At 36.6% G+C, this 14108-nt stretch overlaps 1 pseudogene; it reads left to right on the top strand.

The window, feature by feature from the left end:
• Nucleotides 1-6484: 6484 nt before the first annotated feature.
• Nucleotides 6485-6858, top strand: LOC138417248 (large ribosomal subunit protein eL31-like; annotated as a pseudogene).
• The last annotated feature ends 7250 nt before the right edge of the window (nucleotides 6859-14108 follow it).

Below are 14108 nucleotides of genomic sequence, written 5' to 3'. Positions count from 1 at the left end.
AAACCTAAACAGACATATAGCAATTGAAAAATTTATACAAGAACTTCCTCTTTTAAATCTCCAGGCCATAAAACCATGAAAATATGGTTTCACTGGTAATTCTACAATTTTTTTTAAAAGAAGTAAATTGAATAGAATTTATTGATTTCAAAAAAAGAAATCCTTCAAGTTACACTTGCAGAGAAAGTCTGACACTAGCATCAAAACCTGACAAGACAGAACTAACTCATTTATCAATATTTAAGTAACGATTTTGATAAAACAATGGCAATTGTAGTTCAGCAGTACTTAAGAATATACACCATTACCAAATCAATTCCTCCCTGAGCTGCAAGGGTAGTTCGGTATTAAGACCATGAATACATTATGTGTTATTAATAACCTAAAGGGGAAAATATTTATAGTGATTTAATATATGCAGATCCAACCAGTCCGTTCTAAAGGCGATCAGCCCTGGGTGTTCTTTGGAAGGAACGATGCTAAAGCTGAAACTCCAGTACTTTGGCCACCTCATGCAAAGAGTTGACTCATTGGAAAAGACTCTGATGCTGGGAGGGATTGTGGGCAGGAGGAAAAGGGGATGACAGAGGATGAGATGGCTGGATGGCATCACCGACTCGATGGACGTGAGTTTGAGTGAACTCCGGGAGATGGTGATGGACAGGGAGGCCTGGCGTGCTGCAATTCATGGGGTCACAAAGAGTCAGACATGACTGAGCGACTGAACTGAACTGAATATATGCAGAAAAAAATATTTGACAAACTTCAACATCCAATGTAATTATGAAAATAGCGAATAAATTAAGACTAGATGATTTGGATTTGCAAATGTGAATTATTATATATAGAATAGATAAATAATAAAGCTTTACTGTACAGTACAAGAAATTATATTCAATATCCTATGATAAACTACTATGGAAAAGAATATGTAAAAGAAAAAAATATATGTATACCTGACTCACAACAAATGAACACAACATTGCAAATCAACTATACTTAAATAAAATACATAAAAAAATCATTAACAACAGCAGAATACATGTTTTTCTCAAGTGAATGTGGAACGCTCACCAGGATAAACCATATGTTATGGCTCAGACAGTAAAGCGTCTGCCTCCAATGCGGGAGACCCTGGTTCAATCCCTAGCTTGGGAAGATCTCCTGGAGAAGGAAATGGCAACCCACTCCAGTATTCTTGCCTGGAAAATCCTGTGGATGGAGGGACCTACTAGGCTATAGTTTATAGGGTCGCAAAGAATCAGACACAACTGAGAGACTTCACTTAGGCCATAAAAGAAGTCTTCATAAATTTTAAAAGGTTGAAATCATACAAAGTGTCTTTTCTGATAATAATGAAATGAAACTAGAAATCAGTAACAAAAGGTAAACAGGAAAATTCACAAATATGTGGAAATTAAACAAGACTCTCTTGAGAAACCAATGGATGAAAGAAGACATCACAAGGGAAGTTAGAAAATACTTTGAGCCAAAAGAAAACAAAGCTCCACATACCAAAATTTATGGAATGAATTGAAAGCAGTTCTAAGAGAGAAATGTATATCTGTAAATGCAGGCATTAAAATAGACTGTATCATGTCAAGGAAGTTTCCTTCTATTCATAGTTTATTAAGAGTATTTGTCATAAAGAGTGTTGGATTTTACCAAATGTTTTTTCTGCATCAGTTGAGTTTTTTTCCTTTCATTCTATTAATGTAGCATATTAATTACATTGGTTGATTTCTCATGTGTTCAAATATCCTTGCATTCCAGGGATAAATCCCACCTGCTCATGGTGTTTAATCCTTTTAAAATGCAGCTGAATTCACTTTGCTAGAATTCTCTTGCAGGTTTTTGCTATATCTCATCAGGATATTGGCGTACATTGTCCTTAAAATGTCTCTTACTCCATTCATCAGGGTAATGCTGGTCTAATGGGTGAGTTAGAAAGTCTTCTCTCCAGTTTTTTTTTTTTTTTCTTTCTTCTTAGAAGCGTTGAAAAGGATAGGTGTTAATTTTTTAAATGTTTGGTAGAATTTACCAGTGAAATCATTTGGTCCAAGGCATTTTTCTGTTCAGTGTTTTTTTGACTAGCAGTTCAATCTCCTTATTAGTTACAGATCTATTCAGATTTTCTGTTTATTTATGATTCAGTTTTGGTAGATGTGTGTTTCTAGGAATTTTTCCATTTCATCTAGGTTACCCAATGAGTTAGTGTATAATTGTTTATAGTATTTTCTTATAATTCTTTTTATTGCTGTGTAATTGGTAGTCATGTTCCCACTTTCACTTATATTTTTAGTAATTTGAGTCATCTCTCTTCTTTCCTTGGTCTAGCAAAAGTTGTCAAGTTTGTTGATCTTTTCAAAGAATCAACTTTGGTTTCATTGAATTTTGCTATTATTTTTCTATGCTGTATTTTATTTATCTCTGCCCTAATCTTTATTATTTCTTTTTATATGCTAGTTTTGAGTTTAGCTTGCCCTTCCTTTTCTAGTTCCTTAAGGTATAAAGTTAGGTTACAGATTTGAAATCTTTCTTCTTTTTTTTAATGTGTGCTTTACAGCTATAAATTTCTCTCAGCATTGCTTTCATTGAATCCCATAAGCTTTTGTATATGAAGTATTGTTTTCATTTAGTTCAAAGCATTTTCTAATTTCTCTTGTGATTTCTTCTTTGACTCATTGGTTGCTCAAGAGTGTATTGTTTAATTTCCACATATTTGTGAATTTTCTGATTTTTCTTTTGTTATTGATTTCCAGTTTCACTTCATTATTATCAGAAAACATATTTTGTATGCTTTCAGTCTTTTTGAATTTACTAAGACATTTTATGGCCTAATATATGATCTGTCCTGGAGTGTTCCGTGTCCACTTGAGGAAATGTGTATTCTGCTGCTTTGGGGTAGAGTGTTCTGTGTGTTTTATATGTGCGGAGTGTTCTGTATAGCTAAGTTATCTATCTGTCCATCTAGTCTCTCCATCTACCCATCCACCCCCCCACCTTTCTATCTATCTTAGTATGGGACATTTATACATGTTAAGTAGCCTGGAAAATTGCACCCCTAGATGTTTTCATGGCTGGTTTCTCCTTATCACTCAGATCTATGCTCAGATATAACCTCAGAGAAATTTTCTCTGACCACAGTGTCTAAATTTGCACCCCACCTCACCACATCCCCAGTCACTCTCTACCTTATTTCCTTGTTTGTTTTCTTCACAGCATTTATCACAATCTGAAATTACATGATTGTTTTGATTCTTTACTTGATTGTTTTGTCTCTCTCAGTAGAATAAAAGCTCAATAAAAGAAGAAACTATTTTGTTCACAGCAAGAGCTTAATAAATTTTGATGAATATGTACTTGTTAATGTTTGTTAAATGTCACCTCTTCAAACTAGCACGCTATTTTTACTTAAATAAATTTGTTTATATCATTGTTCATGCTGGGAGATTTGAGACAGTTCTCATATCCTGTGTAGTTTTTCTGTACTTCTTCCTCTGCTGAAGTTACTATTTTAAAATTTCATCAAAACTGTTTGCTCTTGGTTGTGTTGGGAGTAGAAAGTTGGTGATCTAGATCAGTTTTCACTCTATCCTTTATAACTTTATATGTTCCAATCAAATCCTTACTAACTTCTTCCTACATTTTTATTTTAGATTTTAGAATAGCTTCTATTCTTTTCTATATGTGTACACTAGCTATGTTTTAGTATAATATGTATTTCCTAGGATGGTTACTCATTAAACTAAGTAAAATTATTTAAGGAGATCTTAGAATTTCAGTATTTTTTGTTATTCATGTAAATTATATATATGTAATTAAGTTACATGCAATTAATTTTTACTACTGGCAGTTTGACTAATTAAAATAGATACCCTCTCATCAAAATTATGTGTTTTATGCCATATTTTAATAGCCTATAAAGACAAAATTATTTGCTGTTTTTACTTTTGTATCTTACTGTCTTTCAGTTTAGTGCAGTTCAGTCACTCAATCGTGTCTGACTCTTTGTGACCCCATGAATCACAGCACACCAGGCCTCCCTGTCCATCACCATCTCCCGGAGTTCACTCAGACTCACATCCATCGAGTCTGTGATGCCATCCAGCCATCTCATCCTCTGTCGTCCCCTTCTCCTCCTGCCCCCAATCCCTCCCAGCATCAGAGTCTTTTCCAATGAGTCAACTCTTCGCATGAGGTGGCCAAAGTATTGTAGTTTCAGCTTTAGCATCATTCCTTCCAAAGAAATCCCAGGGCTGATCTCCTTCAGAATGGACTGGTTGGATCTCCTTGCAGTCCAAGGGACTCTCAAGAGTCTTCTCCAACACCACAGTTCAAATGCATCAATTCTTTGGTGCTCAGCCTTCTTCACGGTCCAACTCTCACATCCATACATGACCACAGGAAAAACCATAGCCTTGACTAGTCAGACCTTAGTCGGAAAAGTAATGTCTCTGCTTTTGAATATACTATCTAGGTTGGTCATAACTTTCCTTCCAAGGAGTAAGCGTCTTTTAATTTCATGGCTGCAATCACCATCTGCAGTGACTTTGGAGCCCCAAAAAATAGTCTGACACTGTTTCTACTGTTTCCCCATCTATTTCCCATGAAGTGATGGGACCGGATGCCATGATCTTTGTTTTCTGAATGTTGAGCTATAAGCCAACTTTTTCGCTCTCCTCTTTTACTTTCATCAAGAGGCTTTTTAGCTCCTCTTCACTTTCTGCCATAAGGGTGGTGTCATCTGCATATCTGAGGTTATTGATATTTCTCCTGGCACTCTTGATTCCAGCTTGTGTTTCTTCCAGTCCAGCGTTTCTCATGATGTACTCTGCATGTAAGTTAAATAAGCAGGGTGACAATATACGACCTTGACGTACTCCTTTTCCTATTTGGAACCAGTTGAAGCAATAAAATGAAATTGTTTAATATAATCTGGGGTAAAACCACTATCTTGTTCTTATTTTCTTCTTAGGCACACTGCTTTTGTTGGTAATGGAAAACTAGTGGCTGTAAGGGCCAAATATGACCCCTAGGTTTTGGAGAGGATAGGAAGAAAAGTCTTCACTTAAAGGTAAGATTGTGCTTCACCCAGTTTTCATGCATCTTTAAATGCTATCTTTCTTGAAGCTTAGCTTCTTATTCTAGGAAGCCTTCTCTTCTGTCTGGATTCCTTAAAGAATTGTCATTCATATCACATTCTAGTAGCACATTCTGGTACATTCTGGTTTTGTAATTGTTTCATGTTGAAGTACTGTTTCCCTCTTACCCTAAATAATGTAAGCTTCTTGAAGGTAGGACCGTGCTTTAATAAAAAATAAACAGGCAACCATTTCAGTAGTACCTTTGTTGTTGTTCAGTTGGTCAGCCATGTTGACCATGTTGATTCTTTGCAACAGAGGAGCCTGGCAGGCTACAGTCCATGGAATTTCCCAGGCAAGAATACTGGAGTGGGTTGCCATTTTCTTCTCTAGGGGAGCTTTCCCACCCAGGGATTGAACCTGAGGCTCCTGTGGCATCTCCTGCATTGTAGGCAGATTCTTTATCGCTGAGCCACTGGGGAAGCCCCATTAGTACCATAACTCTAGATTATATGTCCCATAGGATTAGACTTTAAAATGATGTGTTAATGATCTAGTTTGTGAGAGGGAGTCTAGTCATTTAGATATAATTTTAATGTTCTGAGCTTTAGGTTAGTAAATAGAAAAGGACCGTTCTTTATGAGACATCATCATTTCTTCATTTCTTCCCCCTCCTCACCCATTGTCACTCACCCCCTGTCGTAATACTTGCAGCTATTTTTATAGAGAAGTTAAAATGTGCTAAACATTCCACATGTTACTTAAAGCCAACAAAAACCCCACAAAATACATAGTACAATTGTTACTATTAATACTGTTATAAATATTATCAAGGTCTCAGTGCATATAATTATATTAAAATAATCTTTAGCTTGTTCGTGATCTATATGTGTTTATTCATTTAATTATTGATTTTCAATGAAGTCATAAACACCTTTGATCCCACCACCCGAAACAAAATCTAGGACTATAACCTACATCTAATACTTGCTCATCAACCTTCTCCCCTGCTTCTTCCCATTGTGTTGTTCATTTGCTAAGTTGTATCTGACTCTTGTGACTTCATGAACTATGTCCTTCACTTAGGTCATAGAAATGTAAGTACTGGTCCCCACATTTTATGGATAAGGAATCTGAGACTGCTGAAGGTTAAGAGGTTTGTTTTTTTCTTTAAGATCACTTAGCTAGTCAATGGACTATCTAGGTGTGTCTAATTCTGACATCTCCCCCTAACCTGCTCATGTGGACTCCCAATTGTTTGTCTGCAAAATAGCTGAAAAGTGGTGCTCAATGAAATAAAGTAGATACTGGCACTTAAATATTGGAATAAAGAATAATGACTTAGGAGTTTACTGGTTTGGGCTTTCCAATCCAAACCAGTATCCTGGTGCTATAGGATGATGGCTCCTGCTAAAAAGGGCAGTGATAAGAAGGGCCAGCCTGCCATCAACAGGGTGGTGACCAGTGAATATGCTATCAGTGTTCACAGAGGATCCATGAAGTGGGTTTCAAGAAGCCTGTCCCTTGGGCACTCAGAGAAGTACAGAAATTTGCCATGAAGGAGATGGGAACCCCAGATGTGCACATCTATAACAGGGTCAACAAAGACATCTGGGTCAAAGATATAAGGGACGTCCCGTACCAGATCTGTGTGCAGTTGTCCAGAAAATGTATTAAAGATGAAGGCTAACCAAACAAGCTCTACATGTTGGTTACTCACATGCCTTTTGCCACTTTCAGAAACCTACAGACAGTTAGTATGGTTGAGATCTAATTGCTGATTGTCCAATTAAGTTATTGAACTGCCAACAAAAAAGTGTACTGGTTTGGGGGACTTCCCTGGTGGTCCAGAGGTTAAGAATCTGCCTTGCAATGCAGGGGATATGGATTCAATCCCTGGTGAGCCTGTGTGCTCTGGAGCCTGTGCATCACAACTAGAGAGCCCTAGTGCCACAACTAAGACCCAATAGCCAAGTAAGTAAATATTTTAAAAAAGAGAGGGTGTACAGGTTCATCTCCAGCTTTGAGCTTTGGTTTTAACCCAGCCCTCTGTAGGTTATTTCATCTCTCAGCTGTCCTATGACTGAGCATATTCCAGTTGGTTCGGGTTTCAAAAACCAAACCAAAAGAAGATATAATTAAGGGCAACACTATGTAAATTGCTTAAGCTTGAAAGAGAACTTTTTTTTCCCTAAAGGACCACCTTGTTGCAAATGGCAGTTTTTAAAATGGTTAATTTCAGCAAAAAGGCTTTATTGGTATACTGTAAGAAGAACTCTCTTTGGTCTTCAATTGATGCGGGCGGATGTGCAGTCTGATGTTCTCTAGAAGCGTATACATAGATTTATACTCGGTTGTTTTATTCTGCTAGTATATTGCACTATGGATGAGAACACATGCATACACACACATTCCTCCTGTAATTCTATACAGTATAGAAATGCAAAGTTAAAGACAGAGGCTGATTAGTGCAACTTTAAGAACCTTGCAGCACAATGTGCGCCCGGATACCCAGAATATCAATACAACTGAAAGTACATCTGTTGGATATCACAGGGGTTTGTCTTCAGAGAATTATTTCCTTTTTGGCTTTAATGGAGAAGAATGTCAAATATGATACCGGGACACTGACGTTCCTTAACAACAGACTTAAACAGGATAGAAAGAGTGAACAACCCAGCATCAAGTGTGATGAATGAGGAAGCTGTTATTATAACAAAGGGAAGAAAAGGTCTCTGTTCATAATGCCAAGTATGTGCAGCACAAAGATCAGGATATTAGGTAAGATTTATGTAAATAATTTATTGAACTATATTTCCAGCTTTATAAGAGAAATAATGTTACCAAAATAAAGCATGTCAGCATCTTGTCTGAGGTGCTTTACCTAATTCCCAATTGTATTAGATGGGGTTTTTTTTTGTTTGTTTGCACTAACTTAATTATTCAGTACTTAGAAAAAATGTAAACTGTTCAATATGTTCTACATGTGTTGTTGTTCACCACACCCAGCCTAGGGATTAACCGCATGATATATTTAGTATCTATTTGGCTGATACAATGTTTTCAAAATTTGCATTGATACATGTTGCTGCTGCTGCTACTGTTGCTAAGTCACTTCAGTCCTGTCGGACTCTGTGCGACCCCATAGACGGCAGCCCACCAGGCTCCCCCATCCCTGGGATTCTCCAGGCAAGAACACTGAAGTGGGTTGCTATTTCCTTCTCCAATGCATGAAGGTGAAAAGTGAAAGTGAAGTTGCTCAGTAGTATCCGACTCTTAGTGACCCCATGGACTGCAGCCCACCAGGCTCTTCCATCCATGGGATTCTCCAGGCGAGAGTACTGGAGTGGGGTGCCATTGCCTTCTCGGTGATACATGTTACTGTTTCCTTTTTATCAGTGATAGGAATCCATCTTTTCCCCTTGGATTCCAGTTAGCTAAATTGACTGCCTATGAGGTCAAAATGCCAAGAATTTTCTAACTTTTTCTTATAGTATTTTTTGCCCCCAAATAAAAGAATGCATGAAAATTTCCTCTACTTTGTTCCAGTGTGAGTCTCAGTTTGTTTCCAGTGGGAAGACTCTCTTTGAGCAGAATATTTCCGATAGGGCACTGAGCAGATTATCAGTTGACTCAGCACCTCCTGTACCACCAAGCACAAGACCAGAAGAAACGAGATTTATTTCTGCCCTTAGACTTAAACAGAGCTCAGGGTCTATTCTGTGCCTTTTTTCAAGCACCATTTCCCCTCTGAACTACACAACACATCCTCAGCTCTTCCCAGGCTGGTACTTAACTAGTACCGTTCTAGATGCTTACAAGAGAAGTTACTTCATTTCTTACAATGGAGATCTTAGGGACTAATTCTCTCTCTGAACCTGCGTTCAGAAGGTCTTGGATTTGGATAGGAGAGGGGAGGTAAATAGTAAATAAGTACATACACAAGTAATGTTATAATTGTGAAAAGAATTGTGAGAGACTGCGACAGGTAGAGCCTTGGCCAACCTTGTGGTGAGGTAGGGTAGCTTTTCATTAAAGCAGTTTCCCTAGTTAAACTGTTCTAATTTTTAATTTTAATGGCAATTTTCTAATTATACAAGTAGTATTTTTAAAGTTTTTTTTAATTAAAAAACTGAAAAAGTTAGAAAATATAAAGAAGAAAAAAAGATCGCCTTAATCCAATTCAGAGAGGAAAAAAATCCCCCAGTGTGTTTGCAACGTATCTATATGACATTGAGAGAAGGCAATGGCACCCCACTCCAGTGCTCTTGCCTGGAGAATCCCATGGACAGGGGAACCTGGTGGGCTGCAGTCCATGGGGTCTCAAAGAGTTGGACATGACTGAGTGACTTCACTTTCACTTTTCACTTTCATGCACTGGAGAAGGAAATGGCAACCCACTCGGGTGTTCTTGCCTGGAGAATCCCCGGGACGGGGGAGCCTGGTGGGCTGCCGTCTCTGGGGTCACAGAGTCGGACACGACTGAAGCGACTTAGCAGCAGATGACAGTGAACTTGTCTGTAATCAGTTTTGTCACTGCCTTTTTTCATGGTTTCCTTTTTTGCTTTTATTTTTCAATAGCTTTCCCCTTCTGCTACCTCTCAAATCATTGTTAAGAAGATTTAGGTCTTTCCAAATTCTTTTGTGATTTCATTTTCTCTTGCTTTAAACTAATTCAGGCAGTTTAATTTTTCTCTGAATAGCCAGTTGTTCCAACCCTATTTGTTGATCTTTTTTCTCACTAACTTGAGATGCTTTCTTTATAATATTCATGTATATTTGTGCATCTGTTCCCGAATGTTTCTTTTTTCTGCTAACAATTCTTCTGGTATCACCTGTTTTTACTAGAATTGCTTTAGACTACATTTTGAGAACTGATCACTCATGTGCAGCCCACGCTGCACGCAGTCAATGTGTTATGCTTCACATTTTGAAAAAGGAGTGTCTCCATAAATTATTTGGAATTGCTCTGCATGGGAGATATTTTTCTCCCTATTTACTTCCTTATGTAGTTGTCTATGTCAGTGAGACTTATGTGTGTTTATTTGATATTTTGGGTTATAATCCAATATTTATTTATTTTATTGCTCAAATTATTCCAGCCTTGACTGTTGGGAGATCTTTCAGTTGACTCCTGTGTCGTTTTGACACACCCCTATCAATTTGGTTTCTGTAGTTTGGGGGGTGTGTGTGTGTGTAGCACTTTGTTATTTTCTAGCACTGTTAAGATGCTCCAGGCTCATCTTGCATGTCCCCTAACTCAGCCCTAGAATGGGCCATTGGTCCACGTATTTCTAACTCTTCAGTTGGAGAATAATACTGGGAACAGAGATTGATCTGGGCACCCACTGTCATTCTTTGACTTTCGATCTTTCTGTAGCCTTAGGTTTAGATATATATTCTGTAAATGTCATATACCTAATTTTTTTTAAATTTAGTTTTGTGATCTTGGTCTTTGAATTACAGAGTCTAGACTATTTATATTTCCTGTGTTTGTTCATTTTATGGCTCATTTTATAGTACTACTAATTTGTCTTATTTCTGTTTTTTGTTTGTTTTTAATGGTTTTATTCTTTTTTCCTCCTTTACTGTCTTCTTTTATATTGATTAATTTTGCTCATGTTCCTTCTGTCTCATTCTATTTTTCTCTTTGCTTGTTTGAAAATTATATACCCTGTATATACTTTTAGTGGTTACCTCAGGTATTTTACTTGCATTTACCTCAGCAAAATCTGAGGTTAATCAACATCTTTACCTCATTCCCAAACAACACATGCACCTTTAAGATGCTTCAAATGTGATTACTACTTCTCATATCATAATCTGTTGTTAACTCATATTTAAATTCTAGCATATTTTCTTCCCAACAAAGTAAGCATTATATTTGGTTGTACACATTCAATGTTTGCTTGGTTTTGTCCATATAATTTTCTTTCTACAAACCTTAGAACCAATTTGTTGATATCTGCAAAATAATTTGCTAGAAATTTTATTAGGACTGCACTGAATCTGTATATCTGATTAGGAAGAACTGATATTTTGACAATATTAAGTCGCACAGAGTCAGACACCACTGAAGTGACTTAGCAGCAGTAGCAGCAGCAAGTCTTCCTATTCATGAAAATTGAATTTATCTCCATTTATCTAGAACTTATTTAATTTCTTACATGAGAGTTCTGTCAGTGTTCCTTATATGGGCTTAAAGCATATGTAAGATTTATACTTCAGTATTTCATTTTGGGGTCATGAGTGTAAATAGTATTACGTTTTAAATGTCAAGTTTCAGTTGTTCCTTTCTAGGATATAGAAAACAATTGACATAGATATATTGACTTTATATCCTGCAGCCTTACTATGGCAATTTTCTAATTATACAAGTAGTATTTTTAAAGTGGTTTTTTTTTATTATTAAAAAACTGAAAAAGTTAGAAAATATAAAGAAGAAAAAAGAAGTTCCCCTCTCACCCACCTCCACCCCCCACTTTGGCGTCTTTCAAAATTTTGTCTTTGCCTTTGACTTTTCTGCAGTTTGAATACATGCCATGGTGTAGATTTTTGGTATGTGTCTTACTTGGTGTTATCAGAGCTGCTCAGATCTGTGGTTTGGTGTCTATCATCAGTTTTGGAAACTCTTAGTCATTATTGCTTCAGATATTTCTTCTGTTCTGTTCTCTCTTTCTTCTTCTTATTCTCATGCATAGGTTACACCTTTTGTAATTGTTTCACAGTTCTTGGATATTCTGCCCTGTTTTTTTTTTTTTTGTTTGTTTGTTTTACATATTGTATTCAGTTTGGGAAGTTTCTACTAACATTTCTTCAAGATCACTGATTCTTTCCTCAGTTACGTCTAGTCTGTTGACAAGTCCATCATAAGCGTTCTTCATTTCTGTCATGGTGTTTTTTATTTCTAAGCATTTCCTTTTGACTTGTTCTTTGAGTTTCCACCTCTCTGCTTACATTAAAGCCTCTGTTCCTGCATCATGTCCACTTTTTGTTTATTACAGTTCTTAGCATATTAATCATAGTTTTAAATTCCCAGCCTTGTCATTCCAACATCTCTACTATATCTGAATTTCATTCTGATACATGCTTTGCCTCTCTCTCTCTCTCTTTTTTTTTTTTTTTTTGAAAGCCAAACAGGATGTAGTGGATAAAAGGAACTGAGGTAAATAGGCCTTTGGTGTGAGGTTTTATGGGTTAGGCTGTGTTTACTATTTGCTAGGTGTCAAAAAATTGCCCCCTGGTGTTCTTGTTTTTATCTCTGCTGCATTCCTTCAGTTTCCCTAGAGACGACTTCTTAAATGAGATCTAAGATGCACAATTCTTTCCATCGTATCCCCCTGTTATTTTACAGTAGCGCTATTGATGATGGGGGAAAGGTATTGCAGAAGAGGAAGCATTCTATAGTCCTATGATCACATCTCAGTCTTTTAAAAAATTTTTTGAGAAGAAATATTATCTTTATTTGAAAATTAAATGTTACATGTTATAACCCCTAAATATAAAATTTTCAACATAAAATGATTGAAAGATTTGATAATTAACAATAACTAACTAAAATAAAATTAGAAAAATGTACTTAGGAATAAATACAACAGAAAGTAATGGGATCTATGTGAAGAAAACTGTACTTTTTTATTGAAAGATATAAAACTTTATGAAATAAAATAATATCTAAGTTAATGTAAAGACAGTTATAGTCTGGAGGTAACTCAAAGTCATAAAGATATCACTTTTTCCAAAATTAATTATGAGTGTAATAATATTCCAGTCATACATTGAGTGATATATAATGTTTTTGTAACTAATAAATTCAAAGTTGTATAAAAGAAAAAAAATGACTGAAAATTACCATGAAAAAATTACAAAAAAGAATTATCAAAAAAATTGAAAAAGAATAATGAGGAGTTCCTTTCTTTCTCTAATATTAAAACATATTTAAGGGAATGTTAAAATTATATGCTTTGCGGGTTTCAGCCTTTTAATGAGCCTGTGACACTGACCTGTGGTCTTTACAAGCGCGTCTCAGTTGTTTTGTGCACTTTCTTTTGTGGACATAGGAAGGCTAGAATTCAATGTCATTTGTTCTTTCTCTTCACCCACATTAGTTAGACCCTAAAACCCCCATTAGTTAAGCTCTGGTAGAATACTTTCTGTTGAGGGCAGGCCTTGTTAGAAGAAGAACAGAATTATCTGGGCTCACTTCAAAATGGCTGCTTTTTGTCAGAAATAGGAGGAGATTTTTCTCCAGTCTTCCCTGACAGAATCTGGTGAGACTTTTGGAGGTAGACTCACAGAAGAGCTATGTGCCGCTAATACTGAATCTCTTGAAATTTTTAAAGATGTTTATTCACTTGCATGATTTTTGGCTGTGTCGGCTTTTAGCTGCAGTGCTCAGGATCATCAGTGTGGCTCACAAGCTTCTTCCTGGTTGTGGCAAGTGGGCTTAGATGCCCCCTGGCATGTGGAACCTTAGTGCTCTGACCAGGGATCAAACCCATGTCCCCTGCATTGGAAAACAGATTCTTAACTACTGGACCACTAGGGAAGTGCCCCCCGCTAACCCTCGAATTTTTAACTCTTGAACTTCTCCACACTGAGTCTCCAGTAATTCATCAATTACTGATAAGGTTTTCCTCTCCTGATAGTAGCTCTTCTGGAAGCTTCTGCTCCTGTAAGTTGTATTCTCTACATCTGTCTGTCTCTCTAGTTTTGAGGAGCAGCAGTTGTCCTGTGACCTTATTTCTCTCATTAGAAGAATTGTTGCTTTTCAGTTTGTTCAGCTTTTTTCTTGTGAAGACAGGGGTGATGATTTTCAAGCTCTGTGCACACTGGACTGCAAACTGGAAGTTCTTTGCATTCCTTTTTCCTGTGTGTTTTTTGATTTTTCACTGTGCCTTATTCATATTTTAAAGAGTTTAGGATGACCTACAAAACTGATTGTGTGCATGTTATTTAAATGGAAATTAGATATCAAAGCTATGAAAAGAATGAAACAAGAATGCAATTTGTATTGGCTGCTGT

The sequence above is a fragment of the Ovis canadensis genome, chromosome 13 (assembly GCF_042477335.2).
Source record: "Ovis canadensis isolate MfBH-ARS-UI-01 breed Bighorn chromosome 13, ARS-UI_OviCan_v2, whole genome shotgun sequence".
Lineage (NCBI taxonomy): Eukaryota > Metazoa > Chordata > Mammalia > Artiodactyla > Bovidae > Ovis > Ovis canadensis.
This window is presented reverse-complemented; position numbering and strand designations above follow the sequence as displayed.